Consider the following 23984-nt stretch of genomic DNA (forward strand, 5'->3'; position numbering starts at 1 on the left):
TAGCTCGTACTGGCATCCCGGATAGTTTGGAAGATCTCATCCTCATCTCCATACAACTAGATCGGAGGCTCAGGGAGCGCCAGGAAGAAGAAAAGGCTGAGAAAGCAGGACTCTCTCCTCAGACTTGGTTGTTACCGTCCGCTCCTCCTCCTGTCCGAATGCCCTCCATAAGTTCTCCGGTTGCTTCTTCGTCCACCTTCAACATGGCTCCGGAGCCCATGCAGATTGGTGCTATAAGGTCTGCATTAACACCTGAGGAGCGTATTAGACGTCGCAGACTTAACCTCTGCCTCTATTGCGGACAAGCTGGTCATCTGCTTCGTGGTTGTCCGACCCGTCCAACGGGTAAGAGGATTTTTGAAAAGGACTTTTCTGGGTGTCATGTTCCTATGCCTCTCCTGACTATCTCTTTATCGTTACAGTGGGGAGACAAGAGGGTCGAACTCAAAGCAATCCTTGACTCTGGGGCAAGCGGTTGTTTCTTGGACAATAAAGTGGCATTGCAATTCCAGATTCCGCTCCAGTCCAAGAAGAATCCTATAGCTCTTCGTGCGGCAGATGGTTCTCTGATTACTTCTGGCCCTGTAGTGCGAGAGACTATCTCACTTTTCGTTTTGTTAAATAAAGGGCATGCTGAATTCATGAACTTTGATGTGGTTTCTTCCCCTTTATTCCCTATCATCCTGGGATTACCGTGGTTGCAGAAACACAATCCGTCTATTAACTGGGCAACTGGCGAAGTAACTTTTCTTTCTAACTTTTGTCGTTCCCAATGTATCCTCCCTTCTAATGGTGTGTGCTCCTTATCTCCTGTCTCCGAGATCCAAAATCTTCTTCCTTAGGCATATTGGGAATTTTCGGACGTTTTCAATAAAAAAGGGGCCGACAGGTTGCCTCCTCATCGTATTTATGATTGTCCTATTAACCTTCTTCCAGGGGCTCAAATCCCTTTTGGACGAGTATATCCGTTATCTGAGTCTGAACTTTCGGAGCTTTGTGCATATTTGGATGAAAATTTGGCTAAGGGATTCATCAGGCAGTCTTCTTCTCCGGCAGGAGCTGGAATTTTCTTTGTTGAAAAGAAAGATCATTCTTTAAGGCCGTGTATTGACTACCGGGATCTGAACAAAATTACAGTCAAGAATCGGAATCCACTTCCTCTCATTCCAGAACTTTTCCAACGCCTGGCTGAGGCTAAATCTTTTCTAAATTGGATCTTCGGGGTGCATATAACCTAGTCAGAATAAGGGAAGGGGATGAATGGAAGACGGCCTTTCACACTCGTTACGGACATTTTGAATATTTGGTCATGCCCTTTGGTCTTTGTAACGCCCCTGCAACATTTCAGCACTTCGTTAACGATGTCTTCAGGGACTTTCTTGATATTTTCGTCATTATTTATTTAGATGACATTCTTATTTTTTCTAATTCTTTGGAAGAGCACAGGTTACATTTGAAGAAGTTCCTGATTCGCCTGCGCACTCATCAGCTTTATGCTAAGATCGAAAAATGTGTGTTCGAACAAACTTCTGTAGATTTTTTGGGTTTCTTCATTTCTCCTCAGGGAATCCAGATGGACTCCAGGAAGATCTCTGCAAATCTTGATTGGCCAATTCCATCATCTAAAAAAGCTGTCCAACGCTTCATCGGTTCTGCAAACTTTTACAGGAAATTTATAAAGAACTTTTCTCAAGTTATTCTTCCAATCACTGAGCTGACTCGTAGTAATCAAAAGTTTTGTTGGTCATCTCAGGCTCAGGGGGCTTTTGAGAAACTGAAGAAACTTTTCACTTCTGGTCCAATTCTTCACCATCCAGATGTTTCTCTTCCTTTCACCTTGGAAGTTGACGCCTCGGAACTCGCAGTGGGTGCTGTCCTGTCACAGAGAACTGGGGTTCAAGACGATCTTCATCCTGTTGCTTTTTTTTTCCGTAAATTGGCCAAAAGCGAGTGTAATTATGATGTAGCTGACCGTGAATTACTTGCTATTAAGCTGGCGCTTGAAGAGTGGAGGTATCTTCTTGAGGGATCTAAACATCCGATTCTCATCTTTACAGATCATAGAAATCTGGAGTATCTACGCTCTGCTAATAGGTTGAGACTTAGACAAGCAAGGTGGGCTTTGTTCTTCATGCGATTTATTTTCCTCTTACTTATCGACCTGGGTCAAAGAATGTTAAGGCAGATGCCTTATCTCGAATGTTCTCTCCTGAAGATGAGGTTCCTCTGGTTCCTGAGACGATTTTAAGCTCTGATAATTTCCTCTTGTTGCAGTCTACTTTGGTAGATGGAATTAAAGATGCATCTTTAAACGTTTCCGAATCGTCACTTGTTCCCAAGGATGGGTTTCTTCTTTATCAAGGCAAGATTTTTGTTCCTGAACAAATGCGTCTAGAGGTCCTTAAGAATATTCATGACTCCAAGCTGGCGGGTCATCCAGGTGTCAAAAAGACTATCATTTTGGCCAAGAGATTGTTTTGGTGGCCTGGGATGGCTAAAGACTGTTTCAAGTTTGTCTCATCATGTGAGGTTTGCACCAGATCCAAGGACTCTCATTCTAGACCTATTGGCCTTCTTCAACCTCTACCAGTGCCTTCTCGTCCGTGGGGGTCAGTTTCTTTGGACTTTATTTCCGAGTTACCATTATCATGTGATTGTTCCACCATTGCTGTTTTTGTTGACCGTTTAACTAAGATGGCTCATTTTAAGGCTTTACCAAAACTTCCTTCTGCCTCTGAGACTGCTGATACCTTTATTAAGGAAGTAGTAAGGCTCCATGGTCTTCCAGATGAGGTGGTGTCCGATCGGGGTCCACAGTTCACGTTGCAGTTTTGGAAATCTTTGTGTGGAGCACTCAAGATTTCGGTGTCCCTGTCTTACGCTTTTCATCCCCAATCCAATGGCCAGACCGAGCGAACCAACCAGACCCTGGAGCAGTATTTAAGATGTTATTCTTCGTACCTCCAAGATGACTGGGTTAATCTTCTTCCTCTTGCGGAGTTCGCTTACAATAATGCTCATCATTCCTCCATCCGACAGTCCCCTTTCTTCGCAAACTATGGTCTTCATCCAGTCACTTTTCCCTCTGCCATTGTTTCTGATATTTTGGTTCCTGCAGTTAAGGACCGATTAACTTTCTTATCTAATAATTTTCAGAAACTTCAAGAGAACATGAAGCGGGCTCAACAAGGTTTCAAAGCATATGCTGATCGAGGACGAAGAGGGGATCCAAAATTCAAGGTGGGCAACCTGGTGTGGCTGTCAACTGTTAACCTCAAGCTTTCCTGTCCCAGTAGGAAGTTGGGTCAACGTTTCTTGGGCCCTTTTCCCATCATTCGTCAAATTAATTCTGTGGCGTTCCAGCTTAAACTTCCGGCATCCTGGCACATTCATCCAGTGTTTCATACAGCACTTTTGAAACCGGCCTCAACGTTTCGATTTCCTGGACGTTCGGGTCTGCGTTCTTTCCGGCGCAGGCGCGGGCGCGTTAGTGCGCGTCGGCGCGTGACGCTGGCGACGCAAAGACGCGGACGCGAGGTCAGTACGGCGACGCCAGTGGAATGACGCCAGTTGGCGCCAAATTGACATTATTTAAACCTGGTTCTGTTTGAGATGCATTGCCTGGTTATTAGGTTGTTTAACTGAAACCCTAGCGTCTCTTTACTTGTGATTTCCTGTTGTTGACCTTTGCCTGTTTCCGGATTACGATTTCTGCTGCCTGTCTCGACCCTTCGGCCTGTCTCACCGTTTACGAACCTCGCTGCCTGCCTTTTGACCTCGGACCTCCTGACCACGATTCTGCCTAATCCTCTTGTACCTTCGCTGATCGTCTCATTGGCTACTCTCCACAACCCTGCTCCCTGTTCCACTCCAGGTGGGTAGCGGTTGTGTGAGGCGCTTGTGGGTTCACTATCTACGGCTCAAGCTCCTTCTACGACTGGATCATACTGGTAAGCTTGACAGTTACCTATAGGTCACGTTGATCATTTTTTGCTGAGAGGTTTGTTTTTGTATATAATTGTTAGTTGAAGTTCCTAAGCCTGACTCTCTGACAATCTGACACTCTGACTTTGCCAACCTGACTGTCCCATCTCAGCCTGTTACAGTTTCTAATGCTAACGGACTCCTGCTGCACAAATATGGCAGCCCCCTCATACAGGAACATGGGGGATCAGACAGGTAATGTAAAAGCATCATGCAAATACTTTATGGCAAATTTAGAAGTAGCTTGCAAAGCCAATATTATAATAGATGTAAAAAAAAGTTTAATTTCAGGTGTCAGTATCTCTTTAAAGGAGAAGGAAAGCTACAGAAGCAGTTTATTGCCAATAGATTGGCCACAATACTGCAAGCTATAACACTATATTTATTCTGCAGAATGCTTTACCACACCTGAGTAAACAGCTCTAGAAGCTTTCTCTGTTTGTTTAGGATAGCAACTGCCATATTAGCTTGGTGTGACATAATTTCCTGCCTAAATCTCTCACTCACAGCTCTGGGTTCAGATTACAGTAGGGAGGGGCGGAGGGAGGTGGAAAGAGAGGGGAGAGGGAGAGAGGAGCAAATGGAGCATAATCAAGCCCAAGCCCTGAAGGTTTAAGCTGAAAACAGAAAGTCTGATCCAGAAGCCCATATGTACACGATAGAAGGACAGAAATGCTGTGTTTCATTTGACAGAGAACTCAGAGCAGCATTACTTTGAGTGTATACTGGTGTATTTATATAGACCTTTCTGATAAAGCTTACTTAATTTTTAGCCTTTCCTTCTCCTTTAAACAGTCTTGAAAGCTCGCATTTTGTAATTTACTACATTACCCAATAAAATGTATCACCTACTCCATATTTTATGAGTTTTCATCTATGGCTAACATGGTCCAATACTCTGCTACTGCTTCTTTAAGTACTTGTGTCTGCCCCTCCAAAAACTTGGTGTGGGGCACATGTTTATAAGCAATGATGGTTTTTTCATCTTGATTTTTAAAAATGCATCCCATAAAAGTGCAGACTATTGAGTGCACACATAAAACAACTTTATCATTCAAAATACACAGGTAGAATGTCATTACAGTGATTTTGTGATATATGTATGGAATCAAGAAACCTCAGTAGATGGGAAGGACATCTAAAATAGATTCCATTTTAAATGACATTCTAATTTTTAAAAATGATTTACTTTTTCTATGTAATATTAAAACAGTAGCTTGTACTTGATGGTAAACAAGTTGCATGAATCCATACTGGTAGCAAAACAAACCTATTTGGTTTATTTAATGTTTAAGAAGATCCCTTATCTGGAAAGCACCAGGTCCATAGCATTACATCATTACTATGGATGAGAAGTAAAAATCCATAAAGTGCTGCCTTTTGTGAAGTTTAATTTGTTAGAATATATTTTCATCTCCTCCACTGTATCTCTTTTCTTTACACTAAGGGGGTTTATTATTTATTAATGTTTCTAGCTGGGTTTTCCACTCACATTTTCGGGTTAAAAAAACTAAAAGATATATAATACCTGACCCTGTAAATAGCTCAAATCTGAAAATACACCATCTACTGTAAAACCCATCAAGGTCATGTAGGAGTCAAGGGCAAAGGTCCCTTGAACCATTTGAAGATGTTACAAGCTTGCATGATGTCCAATTTTTTGCCCGAAAACTCAAATAATTAGTGATTTGAGTTTTTTTACCCCAAAGAAAACCTGATTACTTAGAGTTTTTGGGTTTTTGCAACTTGACCTTGCAGAATCGAGTTTTTTCCATTTGAGTTTTTCCTTAAATAAGACACCATTCAAGTTGTGAGTTATTTAGAGTTCATTCAAGGTATAAAAAAACCTAACATTTGACCTATGATATATAACTCCCTAAGAGGCTTAATTATCAAAATTTTAATTTGTGAATTTAAGGTTTTTTGCATTTAAAGAACTAAAAAAAAAGAAGCAAACTCAAATGTGAGTTTTTTTATAAAAAAAATCTGGGAAACTGTTGCTTAAAAACATGAAGAAAATTTCCACACAGCACAAATTGCCTTCTATTCATTATTTTCAATGACTACCAACTTTAAAAAAAACAAAATCAAATTGAAAAAAAATTGCTTGAATTTTTACTAGGGCAACTCTTATTGGCTTCTTCATAAACTTCATAAAGTTTAGATGTCGAATTTTTAAAATGTTTTTGTAATTTTTTTAGGTTTCTGAATACCTAATACAAATTTTGTGGGTTTTCGCACAAAATACTTGACACATGCTAAAAAGTCAAATATGAATGTTAATAAATCGGCCCTCGAATATCAGCAAACAGCTTAGATCAAATTTTGGCAGAACAGACTAAACATGTAACATAAGGCACATGGAGAAGTTGCATATGTTCTGCCCATACATTTTTTTCCTTACACTAAAAATGCTTTGTCAAAACAGGTGTTCTTTAATAAAACTCAATTTTTTCTGGTCGTGGTTTTTGGGGCAAAAACAATTTTTTTTTTGGGAAAAAAAAAAAATTTGAGATTTTTTATGCCCTGATGCTGCAAAAAGCCTGAATCCGATAAACCACCATCTCAAACCTGTCGAGGTCATGTATAAATCAATAGGAGAGGTCTCTAATCCAATCTGAAGATATTGTAGTTTGCACAGGGTTTAGACCAATAATGTGATAAATTTGGGGTTTTCAGGTAAAAATCCCAAAAATTGAGTGATTCAGAGAAAAAAAATCGTACGATTCGGGTTTTCGCTTGATTTTATAGGGTTTTTTCCTGATCCGATTTGAGTTGTTTTATTTATAAATAAGGCAAAATCGGGTTTCGTCAAGCTTTTTTTATTTAAATTATGAGATAAATTCAGATTTTAGTAAATAGCCCCCTAAATCTTCCCACTTCTTTGCTGGGTACAGAAATTGCAACGATAGAAAGGCAATTTGAGCTGTACTCTTGTTTGATTGGCAACTGGCTTAAATGTAATTAATGGGCAACATGCCCTAAAGTTTTCGTATGCCAGTGTTATAAATGGCATAATTTGAAAAATTATTTTTTAATGAACATTTGAAAAGTTATGAAAAGAATTGTTATTTAGTAGATGGGGGGAAAAGCAAATGCAAACAAGGAACGTACAGTAACTACCACTGGTTTATCAATATGATAACAGATAGTTTCCCTTTTCTTTACTGTCATTCAAATTTTAACTACACTATGATAATTGGAATGTGTTAAAAAATGGTATGCATCACTGAGATTCATCTAATAGTAAATTCTCTACATTATTGCTCCGGTAGGTCCCTAAAGACTATGTGCATCTTCTTGCCTTGCCAGTGGTACACTAATTATGACTCCTGTGGCACTTCAATCTTGCTCAGCTGCATGCTAAAATACTTTACAGAATTCATATTAACAGTAAGAGAAATTTAGTGACATAGCAAAGATTTATTGTTTCATTGAAAATTATTTTAACTCGCAAAGGAACTGGTTTACTCAAAATAAATATTTTTGGATAGTAATTTAAGATTTTAACTTCATATCACATTGGGATCTAACAATTGATACAGGATCTAATGAACTCACCTCCTGTCAATGCATTGGGGGCATAGTTTTATAATAAATAGCCTCTTTTGTGGCAAAATTATTTGTATTATTACAGTTGTATCAGGTATATTTTTTTAAAGCAAGCTGCAAGTAGACCAATGAATGCAGCAATTTGATTGGTTGCCATGGCTTACTGCCCATGGGCAAATTTACCCAGTGTTGATAAATGCCCCCAGTAAGTTAACGCTAAACAAATGTTTTTGGTGTTTATTAAGACATTACAGCACATTGGGGGTAATTCTTCCTGTCTATACGATAACATTTTTCATAATCTAATAAAGATTTAGCAAGAAAAAATAAGGCACCCCACCTCTATATAATGGAATAATCCATTACAATACCATACCACAAATCCAAATAACTGATAAACAGGAGTGTTAATGTCTGACAAGTGCAGTAATTTGTGCGCATTCTGTAGGGTCTGGTGTTGTCCAGTCTGGATTTCTTACAAGTAGGATGTGTTTTTGTCTCAAGTGGCTTCAGAGATAATCGGTTTCAGATCACATACATCAACAATCTCCCTTCACCACTCAAATACCTAACTACCTTCACAAACACAACTTGGTATGAAACAGAAATTTTGAGGGGTAACTTAATGTTACAAGAAACTAACCAATATATTCAAAACACGTTTCCAAGGTCACCCCCCCAGGAGCCAATATTATTATGGACCAGGATAATATGTATAGAGATATAAAACTAGATAATCATACATTGTGTTTAGAATATGCGAATGAATACAATCGGCATTATTTTCTCTAAGTACTTTGGATTGATTTGTTTCATATAAGTAACCCTATTTTTGACATATAACTTTACTTACTTATTCATTCGCATATTCTAAAAACAATGTATGAATATCTAGTTTTATATCTCTATACATATTATCCTGGTCCATAATAATATTGGCAATGTACTATACTATATCATTTACTAATGAGTATTATATTGATTAGACATATTCCTATATTTCTATATATTTATATTGGGATTTATGCAATTGTGACTACTATGTTTTTAACTAGATTGATACTCATCATCTGGTGCTTTTATTTAATTAATGAATATGCATAAATATGTTGTCAGCAGGGGGCGCTTTTGGCTTCTGATGAAGTGACCTTGTAGTCACGAAACGCGTAGAGCCATGCACTCCCCTGCCCTGCACTTCTGGATTGTGTGATTTTAATGAAGTTTACAATTAAAGAAAAATATTTTATACAGTTCTCTTTACATGATGACTCTATCCAAAGAAGTTCACCGACTTGTGCGCCTTTATTATAGAGACTGATTTATCCACGTGACCGGAGTGGAACGTTGGGAGCCTGGATAGAGTGCTCACCCTGCCCCACTACGGATCTTGTCCGTGTACAACTTCAAGCCCTAGGACTTTCTGATTTCTGCAGAGTATGTTTCAGGCTTTATTTTTTATTTTAAAAATCTAGTGGTGCTCAGCTGGTCAGTAGCTTTCTTAGGCTTAGTTATTGGTATATCAACAGGCATATCTCTTTGGATCTCTTCTATTGTGGTATCTGCCATGGCTGACATGTGTAGTAATAAGTAGTGCCTACCTGACTGTGGAATGGTGCACTGCTCAAATGAAAATCTGTGACCCCAAAAGTGAAGAGCAAAGCCCAGAACAGATCCTGGTAGTTACACTTGTTTATGAACAAATCTCATTGGCCAGAAGGTAGCACAGTTACCAGGGAGCAGCTGGAAGCAGATGTCAGGCATGAAGGAGGAAGAGGAATTGAGATCAGACTTGAGCTTACCTGACTGGAATGGTGCACTGCTCAAATGAAAAGCTGTGACCCCAAAAGTGAAGGGCAAAGCCCAGAACAGATCCTGGTAGTGACAAAGGACTCACCACTTGTGTTTACGAACACATCTCATTGGCCGGAAGGTATCATAGTTACCAGGGAGCAGCTGGAAGCAGAGAGGATGTCAGGCATGAAAGCAGAGGAATTGATGTCAGAATTGCTGGAGGTGGTGATAATGTCAGGCGTGAAGGAAATGCAACACACAAAGTCGTTGAGTGCTCTTCACTTTTGTGGATCTTTTGGTATTGATAATGTGATGAATTTGTGGGGTGGGGGTAGAACAAATGGGATCTTGTTGCAAGAACCCACGTATCTTGGACGTGTTGTTGAAGTGTATTTGCTGTGCACAAAGTAAACTCCTGCAATGCCAAAAGAAAATTGTCCTCCGACTATAATTTATTCCACTGCAGATGCAACCATCAACCCACTTGAAGCTTTGTATAGTTTAAAGAAGAACTAAAGTTTAACTAAAGAAGTAAGCTATAAATGTTGTACACTATGTTTTGGACTTCTATACCAGCCCAAGACAACCACAGCCCTTTAGCAGTGCAGATATGTGCATGCAACGATGCCCCTGTAAGCTCATCTTCTTTTCTGCTGATTCACTGCACATGTTCTGTGCTGCTTTCAGTTACCATTTGCCATATTAGAGCCAGTAAAAAAACACTGCACTACTATACTGCTCCATGCTACCTAGACATGATCCCTGGATAGACACAATCAGTTGAATTATTTATTTATTGCTTAAAATTTATTAAAAAGTAGATAATGTGGCAAATATAGCATGAAAAATATTGCATCAGTTAAAACTTAATTTGAAAGTTAATGGAAATCTAGAATGCACTGACTGTAGCCATTTCCATTGCAACTTAGTATTCAAAAGATCATGTGTCAAAATGAGACAATTAGTTGAATGCTAAAATCTATTTATTCGTAAGCTAGCGATAATGCACAGCTTCAAAACAAATATATCAGAAATCAGACCATGTTTGTGTCGAAACAAATAAAAAAAATGACCTGATTTTGGGAAACATGTGGATGTAATTCAACCATAAATTAAGAATTTCAAGGATTTAAAATTAATCAATGTTTTTAAAGTTACACTAAAATATTTATCTAAATTAAAATTGCAGATCACTATGTATCTAATTTGACTCTAAATGTTTCTTGAGGTGAAAAATAACACTCATAGTCATAGTTTAGAAACATGTGGCTTACATTATTGATGGTATCTGTAATATACATAATTGGTTGCACACATTATTAGCCTTTATTCATCTAGGAGAAAGGAGAATTTAATTAATCCTATGCCTATTCAAGTGGGCAAATCACTGAAAGATAATATTAACATAGGAGGAAAGTGAATTGTTTGTTTGGGAATGCTAAATTTGGCCATTCACTGGCTGAAGTTAGAAGTAGTGGCTGCAAAAAAAAATAAAATAAAAAAAAAGAACCCCCCACAAATATCTTTTCCACTGACTTTAGTTGAAACCATACAGAAGTGCAGGTGGGAGTGCTTTTCCAACCTAAAATGTTTAGGATGTGTTTACAGTTGTTCCCCTTAATGCTCCTCATCCATGATGAAGGGATGATATTCTTGTGGAGTGTCATATTTAAAAGGTGGGAGCTTTTTTCATTAGAATTCTGAAATTGAAAAGGTGCTGTAGGCTAAAAACTTTTATTTATAGCCATAGGTTCTGATTGAAGATTGAATTATGTTGTCCTAGGCAGGTTAACTAAATGAGTTTTAATAACGTTTATATAGTGGAGGCAAATGGCACCGACACCCTTTACACTTTATATACAGTGAAAAACAGTGGTGCACCAAGCACTTTGCATAAACAAACACCTACAGCAGAGACTGAAATGCCAGAAATTTAGGCAGGTCCATCCCACTGTAATACTGCCACCAAAAACAGCAGTATTTAAAAAATATATATACATATTTTTTTCAAACAGAGATCTATAATACAAAGAACACTTTTATTGTCTATTTGCCCCCTCTTATCTGCTACCATGTCTTTCCTCCTTTCTCCCATTTTTTTGTTACTCTTCACTTCTATCTGGAGGGACAGAGGCAATAGAAAAGGCAAGATTTAAAAGCGAATATAAAGGAAGAGGTTATGTTAGAAAATGAGGGGGCTGAAGTCTTACGGGTGGAGCCAGTGCTTGAATTGGGAACAAAAAGTTGAAGGGATGGGGGTGTGGCATGTGTAGCCCCGCCCACAGGCAAAAGGCACAAGAAAAGTAAGCCATTGGTGCGTGTAGCATGCCAGGCGCAAGATAGGGGAAAGCAGTTCGGGGGGATTAGTCGCCCCAAAGAAGAGGCGATATTATATGTAGTTGAGCACCTATCTGCACAGTTTGGTAACATTCTCACTGAGCAAGAAGTAATTTACAGGGTTTCTGTTGTTCCCTTTAGTCAGTTTGGTTGGGTATCAAGCTACATTTCAGTGGGATCTGAATCCCCAATTGATTTTCAAAAATATTTTGAAAATTTTAATTTGTAAACGAATTGTTTATTGTTTTATGTTCCTTGCACTCTGTCAGGGAGCCGGGAGCCCCCTCTGGGGAGTAGTCCGGATCTAGGAGGAAGCCCCTCAGGAGGGATCAGGGTCGTGGTATCCAGGGGTTAGGCAAGAGAATAATCAAAGTCCAAGCACAGGTCAGAAGGCAGGCGGAATACAAACAAAGTCCAGGGCAAGGCACGGGGTCAAAGGCAGGCAGAGTAACAGCGAAGTCCAGGTCCAGGCAAGGGGTCACTCCAAGGAATCAGGCAGAAATAGCAGGGAAAACAGCAAGGGAACCCAGGAATCACTTAGGGAACAGGATCCTATTTTCGGGCGCCATCTTGGCGCCTCAGGCGTCCTTTTATCTTTGAATTTGGCGCCCTTGCGCCAGCGTCAGCGCACCTGCGACCGTCACGCCGTGCTGGCGTCACAACGCCGGCGTCGGAAACCACGTGGGTTGCCTGGGCGCCGCCATCTTGGATTCTTCGCCGCCGGGAGCGGACGCGACTCCTCGCGCTCCCGGCGGTCTTGACAGTACCCCCCCTCACGGGGGGCCTCAGGACCACCGGGACTTGGTTTCTGGGGAAACTTGGAGTGGAAGTCTCTTACCAAACGAGGAGCATGCACATCACGGTGTCCCTCCCAAGAGCATTCTTCGGGGCCAAAGCCCTTCCAATGGATGAGGTATTGAAGGGACCCTCTGGAGATTCTGGAATCAAGGATTCTCTCCACCTCGAATTCTTGTTGACCCTCCACAGATTCTCATCTCTGGTGGGAGTTGAAGTCTGATGGCTACAGGGTTAATTATCTCCAAGATGGGGAACGGACCCAGGAACTTCGGACCCAACTTGGGAGATGGTACCTTCAAGCGAATATTCCTGGAAGAGAGCCAGACACTATCACCCACCTTGTAGGGAGGAGAGGGCCTTCTACGGCGATCCGCGAAAGTCTTGTGGACTAGAGCACTCTTCTCCAGATTAGACTTGGTTGCAGCCCAAATAGCAAGCATATGGGCTGCCAAATCATCTGCAGCCGGGACGTCCGACAACACGAAGTCCTGAGGAAAGGCTTGAGGGTGCTGTCCATACACCACCATAAATGGAGACCTTCCTGTGGAGGAATGACATGCATTATTATGAGCAAACTCCGCCCACGGGAGGAGGTCAGACCAATCGTCCTGGCAAAGAGACACGTGGTTCCTCAGGAACTGTTCTAAGGCTTGGTTCACACGTTCAGCTGCCCCATTCGTCTGCGGGTGGTAGGCAGACGAAAATCGAAGTGTTATTCCCAAGTCTTTACATAGGGAACGCCAGAACTTGGCGGTAAACTGGGTGCCTCTGTCGGAGACGATCTCCACCGGGAAACCATGCAGGCGGAAGATGTACTTAATAAAGAGTTGGGATAATTCCACCGCAGAGGGTAACTTCTTCAAAGGGATGAAATGGGCCATTTTGCTGAAGCGGTCTATGACAACCCAGATCACAGTATTCCCACCGGAGGGAGGAAGTTCGACAATAAAGTCCATAGAGAGATGCATCCACGGACGAGAGGGAACCGGCAAAGGCTGTAACAACCCGCTGGGGCGGGAATGGCTAGGCTTAGAAGTGGCACAGACATTACAAGCAGCCACAAAGTCCTTTACATCCTTGCGGATATCAGGCCACCAGACTAGGCGCCTCAAGAGTTCAAGGGTCTTGGCCGGACCAGGATGTCCAGCTTGCCTGGAGCAGTGGGTCTGTTGCAGGATGGCCAGGCGAAGTTCTGGAGGGACGAAGGCCATGCCAATCGGAGTATCTTGAGGAGCCGAGGACTGCCCAGCCAAGATCTGGTCGGCAAATTGGGGATACAGAGAGGCAATGATCTTGACTGGTGGAATGATTGGTTCCTGCCTCTCAGGGTCACGGTCCACCGGAGTGAAGCTACGAGACAAGGCGTCGGCCTTCAGATTCTTGGAACCTGGGCGATAAGTTAAAACAAAGTTAAATCGAGAAAAGAAAAGGGCCCACCTGGCTTGTCTGGGATTTAGCCTCTTGAGGGACTGTATAAACTCCAGATTCTTGTGATCTGTGTAAATCTGGACAGGAATTTCAGAGCCCTCCAGGAGGTGACGCCATTCTTCAAGGGCAAGCTTGACTGCCAAGAGTTCTCGATTTCCGACATCATAGTTCTGCTCTGCGGATGAGAACTTCTTGGAGAAATACGCACAGGGGTGCAATTTTCCATCAGTGGAGTGTCTCTGAGAAAGGATAGCTCCGGCTCTGACTTCTGAAGCATCAACCTCGATGCAGAAGGGTAGTGCAGGATTGGGATGTCGGAGAACAGGAGCGGACGTGAAGGCCTCCTTCAAGGACTGAAAGGCTTCTATGGCAGATGGAGGCCACAGGCTGGGTTTACCCCCTTTCCGGATGAGGGCCAGAATAGGTGCAATGCGGGAAGAGAACCCCCGGATGAACTGTCGATAATAATTAGCAAATCCGATGAATCTCTGGATTGCCTTGGTACTCAGTGGGAGAGGCCACTCCTGGATGGCCGACACTTTCACGGGGTCCATCTCAAATCCCTCTGGAGAGATAATGTATCCTAGGAAGGGGATCTTGGATACCTCGAAGACACACTTCTCCAACTTGGCGAAGAGAGAGTTCTTCCTCAAACGAGAGAGTACCTCCTTCACCTGGGAGCGATGACTTTCAAGGTCCTTGGAGAAGATCAGGATGTCGTCCAAGTATACGACTACGAACCTTCCTAGGAGATCTCGGAACACATCATTAACAAACTCCTGGAAGATGGCAGGGGCATTGCATAGGCCGAAGGGCATAACAAGATATTCATAGTGCCCATCCCGAGTGTTGAATGCCGTCTTCCATTCGTCACCCTCCCGGATGCGAATGAGGTTGTAGGCCCCCCGGAGATCCAACTTGGAGAAAATCTTTGCCCCTTTCAGCTGGTCAAAGAGCTCGGCAATCAGGGGCAGGGGGTACCTGTTTTTCACGGTGATCTTATTCAGGCCCCGATAGTCTATACAAGGCCGAAGGCCTCCGTCCTTCTTCTCCACGAAGAAGAACCCAGCCCCTGCAGGAGAGGTAGAAGGGCGGATAAACCCCCGCTGGAGATTTTCTTGGATGTACTCCTTCATAGCGGTAGTCTCTGCAGGAGAGAGAGGGTAGGTGCGCCCTCTGGGGGGCATGGCTCCTGGCAGGAGTTCAACCGGACAGTCGTAGGAGCGATGTGGGGGAAGGAACTCTGCAGACTTTTTACAAAACACATCGGAAAATTCCTTGTAAGTGGAGGGCAAAGTCTTTAGTTCCGCAGTGGAGACATTCACCTTCTCGAGGGGTTTTGGCTGAAGGCAATGTTGCAGGCAAAATAAACTCCAACGAGAGATCTGCCCAGTGGACCAGTCGATGGTGGGGTTATGCAGACGTAACCACGGAAGACCCAATATTACTGGAGTAGAAGGGCAGGGGATGATGAAGAATGAAAGTTTTTCTTGATGCAGCGCCCCAACTTGTACCGATAGTTCCGCCGTGAACATTGTGACGAATTCAAACTCCAGGGGTTTGTCATCTATGGCGGTAATTCACAGGGGTGAAGACAATGGAAGCAGGGGAATCTTCATGCGTTCGGCAAAGAAGGCGTCCATGAAATTGCCATCCGCTCCGGAGTCGAGGAAGGCCCTTTCGAAGATAGACTTACTTGCCAGGTGAATCTGCAAAGGAAGGAAAAGTCTGCGTGAATTTTCTTGATACTTCTCCTGAGGCCCTCGAGTGATGCCCCCTACATGAGAAACCTGAGACATACCTCGGGGTACAAAACTCTTGGCTTTGGCAGGACAGGCGTTGGCAAAATGGGAATGCCCACCACAGTACAAACAGAGCCCAGCCATACGTCTTCGGAGTCTTTCCTGCTCGGAGAGGCGAGCTTTTCCTACTTGCATAGGTTCCTCCAGGGGAGACGTGGACACATGAGTCACAGGGACAGCGGGCGCTTGCAGAATCGGCCTTTGAAAGCGAGGGGCCAACATGGGAGAAAATCGTCTGCTGCGCTCTCTCTCCACCTGGTGTTCTCTGAGGCGGGTGTCCACCTTAATAGATAGAGCGATCAGTCCTTCCAGGGTGTCAGGAGTCTCTCTGGAGACGAGATCATCTTTGATGCGGATGGATAGGCCTTGGTAGTATACGGCCTTGTAAGCGTCATCACACCAGGAAGTCTCCGCCATCAGTGTTCGGAAGTCTATAGCGTACTCATTGACACTGCGGCTTCCCTGCCGGAGACTATGCGAAAAGCTTGGAGAAAGTCTTTAACATCATAAGTCACCGGGGAATTCTTCTCCCAAAGAGACGTCGCCCACTCCAGTGGCTTGCCTTCCAATCGAGACATCACATACCCCACCTTGGAACGCTCACTTGGAAACTGTGTGGGTTGGAACTCAAATTGAATTTGGCACTGTGTGGCAAATCCCCTGCAGGCTTGTGGATCCCCACTAAAGCGAAGGGGAGGTGGAATGCGAGGCTCACCTGTCGGGTAGCTTGCGTTCATAGAGGCTGCCGCCATGGGGGGATCTCCAGTAGGTGGAGCAGCGGAGGGCGCAGAAGGCACTCGAGCAAGCAGGATATCGAGTGCCTGCCCAATGCGAACCTGCTGGTTTTCGTAGTCCTCCATGCGGGATGCCAGTCCGCGGAGTGCTCGTCCGACATCAGGTGTGGCTTCCTCTGAAGGATCCATGGCCCGAAAATAATGTCAGGGAGCCGGGAGCCCCCTCTGGGGAGTAGTCCGGATCTAGGAGGAAGCCCCTCAGGAGGGATCAGGGTCGTGGTATCCAGGGGTTAGGCAAGAGAATAATCAAAGTCCAAGCACAGGTCAGAAGGCAGGCGGAATACAAACAAAGTCCAGGGCAAGGCACGGGGTCAAAGGCAGGCAGAGTAACAGCGAAGTCCAGGTCCAGGCAAGGGGTCACTCCAAGGAATCAGGCAGAAATAGCAGGGAAAACAGCAAGGGAACCCAGGAATCACTTAGGGAACAGGATCCTATTTTCGGGCGCCATCTTGGCACCTCAGGCGTCCTTTTATCTTTGAATTTGGCGCCCTTGCGCCAGCGTCAGCGCGCCTGCGACCGTCGCGCCGTGCTGGCGTCACAACGCCAGCGTCAGAAACCACGTGGGTTGCCTGGGCGCCGCCATCTTGGATTCTTCGCCGCCGGGAGCGGATGCGACTCCTCGCGCTCCCGGCGGTCTTGACACACTCACTCCTAGTTCAGAATCCTTAATCAATTTAGCAGTTCCAATATCAGAACTGTTAATCAACTGGTTTCTGCTATGTTGTTTCAGAATGAGCAGAGCAAAGAATATAAACGGTCAGATTAATATGGTTGTAAATAGCAATAACGTTTACAAATATCTTGAAACCTAATTAATATTTGTCTTTGTGCAAATATTAATATAAACTATTTTCTGTCAAATTGTTTTCAAAACAGTGCATTGTACTGTCTTTCTCTGTTGTATCTCTTACCCACATCAATTTACCATTCCCTTTTCCCTTCATAATCACTTTGCTACCCCATCACTACTAAGCTAATGTATGTACGTGTTTGTGTTTTTTAGTTTGTTTAATTCACATCCATCTTCAAATTCTGGATATGGGAATAAAATTACCTAAACATCAGACACTCCTCACCAATGACACAATACCGATTTCAGTTTAAGCATTTAGTTATTACTGTATATCTTATGCAATCTTTATACTAAATTCAACTGTAAAATTCAATTGGAATAATTAGTTTTTTTTATTAAACAATACAATTCAACACACAGTTACTACAAGGGGTCAAACCTCTATATAAATAGAAAAAAATATCTAATTTCACAGTTTAATATTTACTTTTTTTTTTTATAAAATCCCCCTTTGTGATTCACCTATTCTTTCTACTTAGAGAGGAGTTCTGGGTTACTAACAAATGGGTGTCTATTAAAACACTGTCAAATCATTTGGAGCAAGTCTGTAATACAGAACAAACTCATGTCTCCAGCACAGCTATTTTTGACTATAGGTTTTACAATATGTGTTAAAGTCATATAAAAAAAAGTTTGGGAACCCCTCTCAACCTGCATAATAATTTACTCCACTTTCAACAAAAAAGATAACAGTGGTATGTCTTTCATTTCCCAGGAACATCTGAATACTAGGGTGTTTTCTGAACAAAGATTTTTAGTGATGCATTATTCAGTTGTATGTAATTAAATCAAATGTGAAAAATTGGCTGTGCAAAGATTTGGGTAATTTTGCTAATTTGAATGCATGGAACTGCTCAATACTGATTACTGGCAACCCAAATTGGTTGGATTAGCTCGTTAAGCCTTGAACTTCATAGGCAGGTGTGTTCATTCATGAGAAAAGGTATTTAAGATGGCCAATTGCAAGTTGTGCTTCTGTTTGACTCTCCTCTGAAGAGTGACAACATGGGATCCACAAAGCAACTCTCAAAAGATCTAAAACAAAGACTGTTCAGTATCATGGTTTAAACTGTCAGTTTCAACTGTAAGGAATGGAATCAGGGAATGGAAGGCCACAGGCACAGTTGCTGTAAAACCCAAGTTTGGCAGGCTAAGAAAAATACAGGAGCAGCATATGCGGAGGATTGTGAAAATGGTTACAGACAACCCAAAGATCACCTCCAAAGACCTGCAAGAACATCTTGCTGCAGATGGTGTATCTGTACATCGTTCTACAATTCTGCGCAATTTGCACAAAGAACATCTGTATGGCAGGGTGATGAGAAAGAAGCCCTTTCTGCACTCAAGCTACAAACAGAGTCACTTGTTGTATGCAAAAGCTCATTTAGACAAGCCACAGTCATTTCAGGAACAAAGTGCTGATGAGGCAAAAATTTAATTATTTGGTCATAACAAAAAGGGCTTTGCATAGTGGACTAACACCACATTCCAAGAAAAACATCTGATAACTACTGTCAAATCTGATGCAGGTTCCATTATGCTGTGGGGCTGTGGGGCTAGTTCAGGGACTGGGGCTCTAGTTAAAGTCGAGGGTCGGATGAATTCAACCCAATAACAACAAATTCTTCAGGATAATGTTGAAGCATCAGTCACAAAGTTGAAGTTACACAGGGGTTGGATATTCCAACAAGACAATGACCCTAAACACACTTCAAAATCTACAAGTACAATGTAGAGAAGTATAATATTCTGGAAAGGCTGTCACAGTCCCCAGACTTGAATATCATTGACAATCTATGGGATGATTTGAATCATGCTGTCCATGCTGTCCTCCGCAGCCATGAAATTTAACTGAACTGGAGAGATTTTGTGTGGAAGAATGGTCAAAAATACCGCCATACAGAATCCAGACACTCATCAAAGGCTATAGGAGGCGTCTAGAGGCTGTTACAGTTGCACATAGAGACTCAACTACGTATTGATGTAATATCTCTGTTGGGGTGCCAAAATGTATGCACCTAATTTTGTAATGATGCATATTGCATATTTTCTGTTAATCCAATAAACTTTGTCACTGCTAGAATACTACTGTTTCCATAAGGCATGTTATATATTAAAAGGAAGTTGCAACTTTGAAACCTCAGCCTATGATAAACAAAAAAAAGAATTAAGAGGGGTTCCCAAACTTTTTCATATGACTGTGTACATATTGTTATTATTTCTAAATTTAAAAAAAAAAGAAAAAATCTACAATGTGCACTTTATTAAAAACCTGAATTTCAAAAAACTTGATTGCATAAAAAAGGTTAATAAAATTGAACAAATTGAACTCACATTCTACCAATCATTTTTTTAATGACCTTTGCATTGGTCTAAAAAAACTTGAATTGAAAAATATCTTTAATTTTGCTAATACAACTCCTATTTAGGTACACTCTTGACAGGTTTTACGATGCCAAATTGTTTTTATCTGATTTTCAAAACCTTAAGGCTAAGGCCACACTAGGCGATAGCGCCGCGATTTGACTCGCGGCGACTTTTCGCCGCGACTTTTCGTCGCGACTTTTAAGCAATCGCTGGGGAAACTTTTGCGCTGGCGTCTATGGGGAATCGCGTAAAATCGCCAGCGTAAAAACACACGCGGCGATCTTTTCTCTACTGTCGCTCGAAATTGCCTCGCTAGGCGATTTCGAGCGACAATAGAAAAAAGATCGCCGCGTGTGTTTTTACGCTGGCGATTTTACGCGCCGTGAGTCAAATCGCGGCGCTATCGCCTAGTGTGGCCTTAGCCTAAACTGTGGTAAAAAGACAAACTTGAATGTTGATAAAGCATGACATTTAAACTCAGAAAGTAATGATGTGGTTATAACTAATCTGGAAAACAAATGGGCAAATGGACAGGACTTCCCACTAACAAGTTAAAAGTCACAGCCTCTCCATGTTGGTAAAATCCATTAGACTTCACAAAGTGAGTGAGTATCATTATGATATCAGACAACAGATTCTTTATATTTGTATGTGTGATTTCAGTCTTTGACACTTCAAGATCACTGAAAATATAGAATGTACTTTTATTTACTTTCATTTAGATTTAGTAACAAAAACAGGTCATGTGCAATAATCAAAAGCAATGTAATAAGAATATTATATTGCACAATATGACTTTTTGTTCTTTTACTGTATGTGAAAAGTTTTTACTTCATATCCCCATACTTTTCTAATCATATTAACACAATACACATAATTTAATCAGAAGTAATTTAAGCATATGTTGTAGTGGCTAGACAGCCATCCTTATTAGTTTATGTTTTTATAATTTTAATAAACATAACACTAGTGGTTTAAAAGCAAAACATACCTATTTACAATTGAGTAGTATTTAATTTTTTTTATATATTGACAATTTAAATGTTAATATAAAACTGAGAAATTAAACTAAGCGCTTAGTCCTCAAAATCATGTTGGCAAGAACAGCATAAAATAAGTACAGGTATGGGATTTGTTATCCGCAAACCCGTTATCCAGAAAGTTCCGAATTACAGAATGAACATCTCCCATAGACTCCATTATAATCAAATAATACAAATTTTTAAAAATGATTTCCTTTTTCCCTGTAGTAATAATAAAACAGTAGCTTGTACTTGATCCCAGCAAAGATAAAATTAAACCTTATTGGAAGCAAAACCAGCCTATTGGGTTTATTTAATGTTTACATGATTTTTTAGTAGTAGGAGAATGAAACCTTTAAAAAAAGGCACCCTTATTAATTACTTACAGTGCTTATTCCAGCATTCCTGCTGCCACTCTGTAGAAAATGCGCCGCTAACAGAACCCAAATCTAGAAGCTGGCTGACGTCACTTGAAAATCCGGCTGTATCCACCCCACTGCCCGAGGCAGTCTAGATGCGCTTTTGCAAAAATGTAAACACTGCGCATGATTAAAAAATAAATCTTTTTTTTCCCCAATTTACGGATAGATTAATATTTTTGGTGCAAGCGCCTTGTAGTTAAAGGAAGTAACAGTTTTCTTAAGTAACATGGCGGCTGCGTCCTCGCCCCAGGGTAAGAATTCAGGACGGCAAAAACAAATTATAGAGGCAATATGGTGAGCAATAAACCTAGCATTCTGTTACTTCTAAAGGATAACTACCTTGGATGCTAGGGGGTTATCATTACCTTTCATTCTTCTTTAAAGGTCCGGAAAACCCCAGGTCCCAAGCACTCTGGATAACAGGCCCCATACCTGTAGTGTACCCAGGGCCGCCATCAGGGGGGCACAGCGGGTACAGCTGTACCGGGCCCGGCAGTCTTGAAAGTGTGAAGGGGGGCCCGGCCGCTCTACACTACCTGGATTGCAGGGCCATTCAAAAGAAGCAGCCGGAAAAGAGTTAACAGGCACGACTCCGCTGCCATCTCTGCAGCACAGGTCTCACAGCATTTCTGCCTGCCTGTGTGAGACGGCACACTGACCAATAGCAGCGGAGGTGTGTCACAAACCTGCCTCTTCCCACTTGCTTACTCAACCAGGCGCTTATTGGATAGTTTCTCCGTTTGATCCCGTGCCTCCTCGTCAATGACAGGTCGAATGCTAGTGAGGGAACGTCACTGCTAGCAGTCATCTTAAAACAGGTCTTTTTTTTTTTTTTTAACCCCTAACCACCAATGTTTTTTGTGTTACTTTTATGAGGCACCATGGACACCAATGTTTTTTTTTAAACTTAAGGGGGGCCCTGGCCAGCAATGTTTTTTTTTTTAACTTATAGGGGGCACTGGCCACTTTTTCTCTTTACTTGTGGAAGGGGGGCTAGCCACCAATTTTTTTTTTAACTTGTAGGGACATGCTAACCACAAATGGCTTTTTATAACTTGTTTTTTATAACTTGTTTAGGGGGGGTATTTTAGCTATGATGAATGTGTGGCTTTTTTTAATGTGATGTGGGTGGGATCTGGGGTGGGGCTTTGGGTCATGCTGGGGCGGGGACAAGGGGGCCCAGAATATTTTGTTGTACGGGGCCCCGTGTTTTCTGATGGCAGCCCTGAGTGTACCTATAGTGTAGTGTAGCAGGTGATACTTAGATCATTCTTGGGGCCAGTCCAATGGTTTGCGCCACAGTCTGCATAGAGAAATTATACAGTCCTAAATTTTCCTACACTGCAATCAATATCTGAATAAACCCTAGATGGCCCATAATAAGTACAGATAGCAATACTTAATACTCAAAACCCTGTTTAAATGAGGAAGCTGGTGAGAAAATCTAATATTTTTTTATTAGAAGTGGAATAAAATAAATATCCCCGAGCACATGCCTTTAGTTTTTTTTTCAGGTCTAGATGTCTAAATAATACCTGTTGCATACCATGTTGTAGGTATAACAATTTTTTAATAACTCATGAATGCTTTAAAAAGTGTCAGTTACTATAAGAAAAATAGGTTACAGACGAGCAGTGGTTTTCTAAAACAAAATGTGACTAAATCTTTAACCCACTAATTCGGACTTTCAAGTGCAATGGAAATTTGCATTAGCCAAGCACAGACAGAGAGAGAAAATATCTAATTTAAACATGTAACATTTGTGAATTAACATGTTGTTTCAATATGTGGTGACTATTACAAAAAGGTGTTCAATATAACAGCTGCTTTCACTGATTACATATAAAATATGAATTTTTCACTTATGTCTATGAATATCAGCAATTGGTAATCTAACAAGCACAGCAGAATATAAAAGAAAAGCAGGCTCACGTCAGTATGTTATGCTTTAATCTTGTTTTCATCATAAAATGCAATTACTGAGAAGAATGCGCTTATCAAAAATAGAGAAGGAAGACAAAACAGAATAATATGTAGCAATGTAAACAAAGCTCTTTTGTACTAGCTGTGAAGATAAATATGTATTTGTGTTCACCTATGATCTTGACACAGATGCTACTGCATTAACAGTCACTTGGGTCCAACAATGTAAGTTGCTGGCAAAGTAGTTAAGGCAAACTTATTTACCACATTAATTAAATGGTCTATTTAACATGGAATATCAATTCTCTAATCACATCTCAGCTGAACTTCTTATTTCAATTAACAACTCTAAAGTCTTCCAACAGAGATCCAACTGCTCTAGGATCATTAAGAACATTTTCATTATCTGTCAAATGAGGGAGTAAAAGGCAAAAACTGCAAGCACTCTCAGGAGTAGGCCTCTACCCTACTTAAGAGATGATTAGGGAGAAAGCAGCAGTAGCTCTCATTAGTTGCTAAGCAATGAAAAGACCTCCAATGCAAGAAGAGTTGCAAAGAAAGAAAAAGGTGTTCTGTGCAAAATTAACTCAAGGACAACTTGCCCTTTTCGTTTAAGGAGAAATGTGAGAAGCATACTAAAATGAAAGTCAAGGAAAATTACATTACAAATAATGCACAAATTAAGGGGGTAAAGGGTAGCAGGCAGTTGTAAAATGAATTATTCTGGAATACTATACCTGCATATATTTGTTAAATATTCTCAACATAATCAACACAATAATTTAGTCCAATTGTAGTGCAGGGATCTATATCATCATTCTTGATGTGTTCCATTTCAAGTTGAAGCACCATTTTAACTATGAAGTGTATTATGATATGCAATAGGTTTTTGATCTACTAATGCATGATTC

At 41.5% G+C, this 23984-nt stretch overlaps 1 protein-coding gene across 4 annotated transcripts in view; it reads right to left on the reverse strand.

Moving 5' to 3' along the window:
- The window catches only part of LOC108711168 (TBC1 domain family member 22A), a 297560-nt gene that overhangs the window by 173950 nt on the left and 99626 nt on the right, over positions 1 to 23984 (reverse strand). The gene's annotated exons all lie outside the window — the stretch shown is intronic.

The sequence above is a fragment of the Xenopus laevis genome, chromosome 3L (assembly GCF_017654675.1).
Source record: "Xenopus laevis strain J_2021 chromosome 3L, Xenopus_laevis_v10.1, whole genome shotgun sequence".
Classification (NCBI taxonomy): Eukaryota; Metazoa; Chordata; class Amphibia; order Anura; family Pipidae; genus Xenopus; species Xenopus laevis.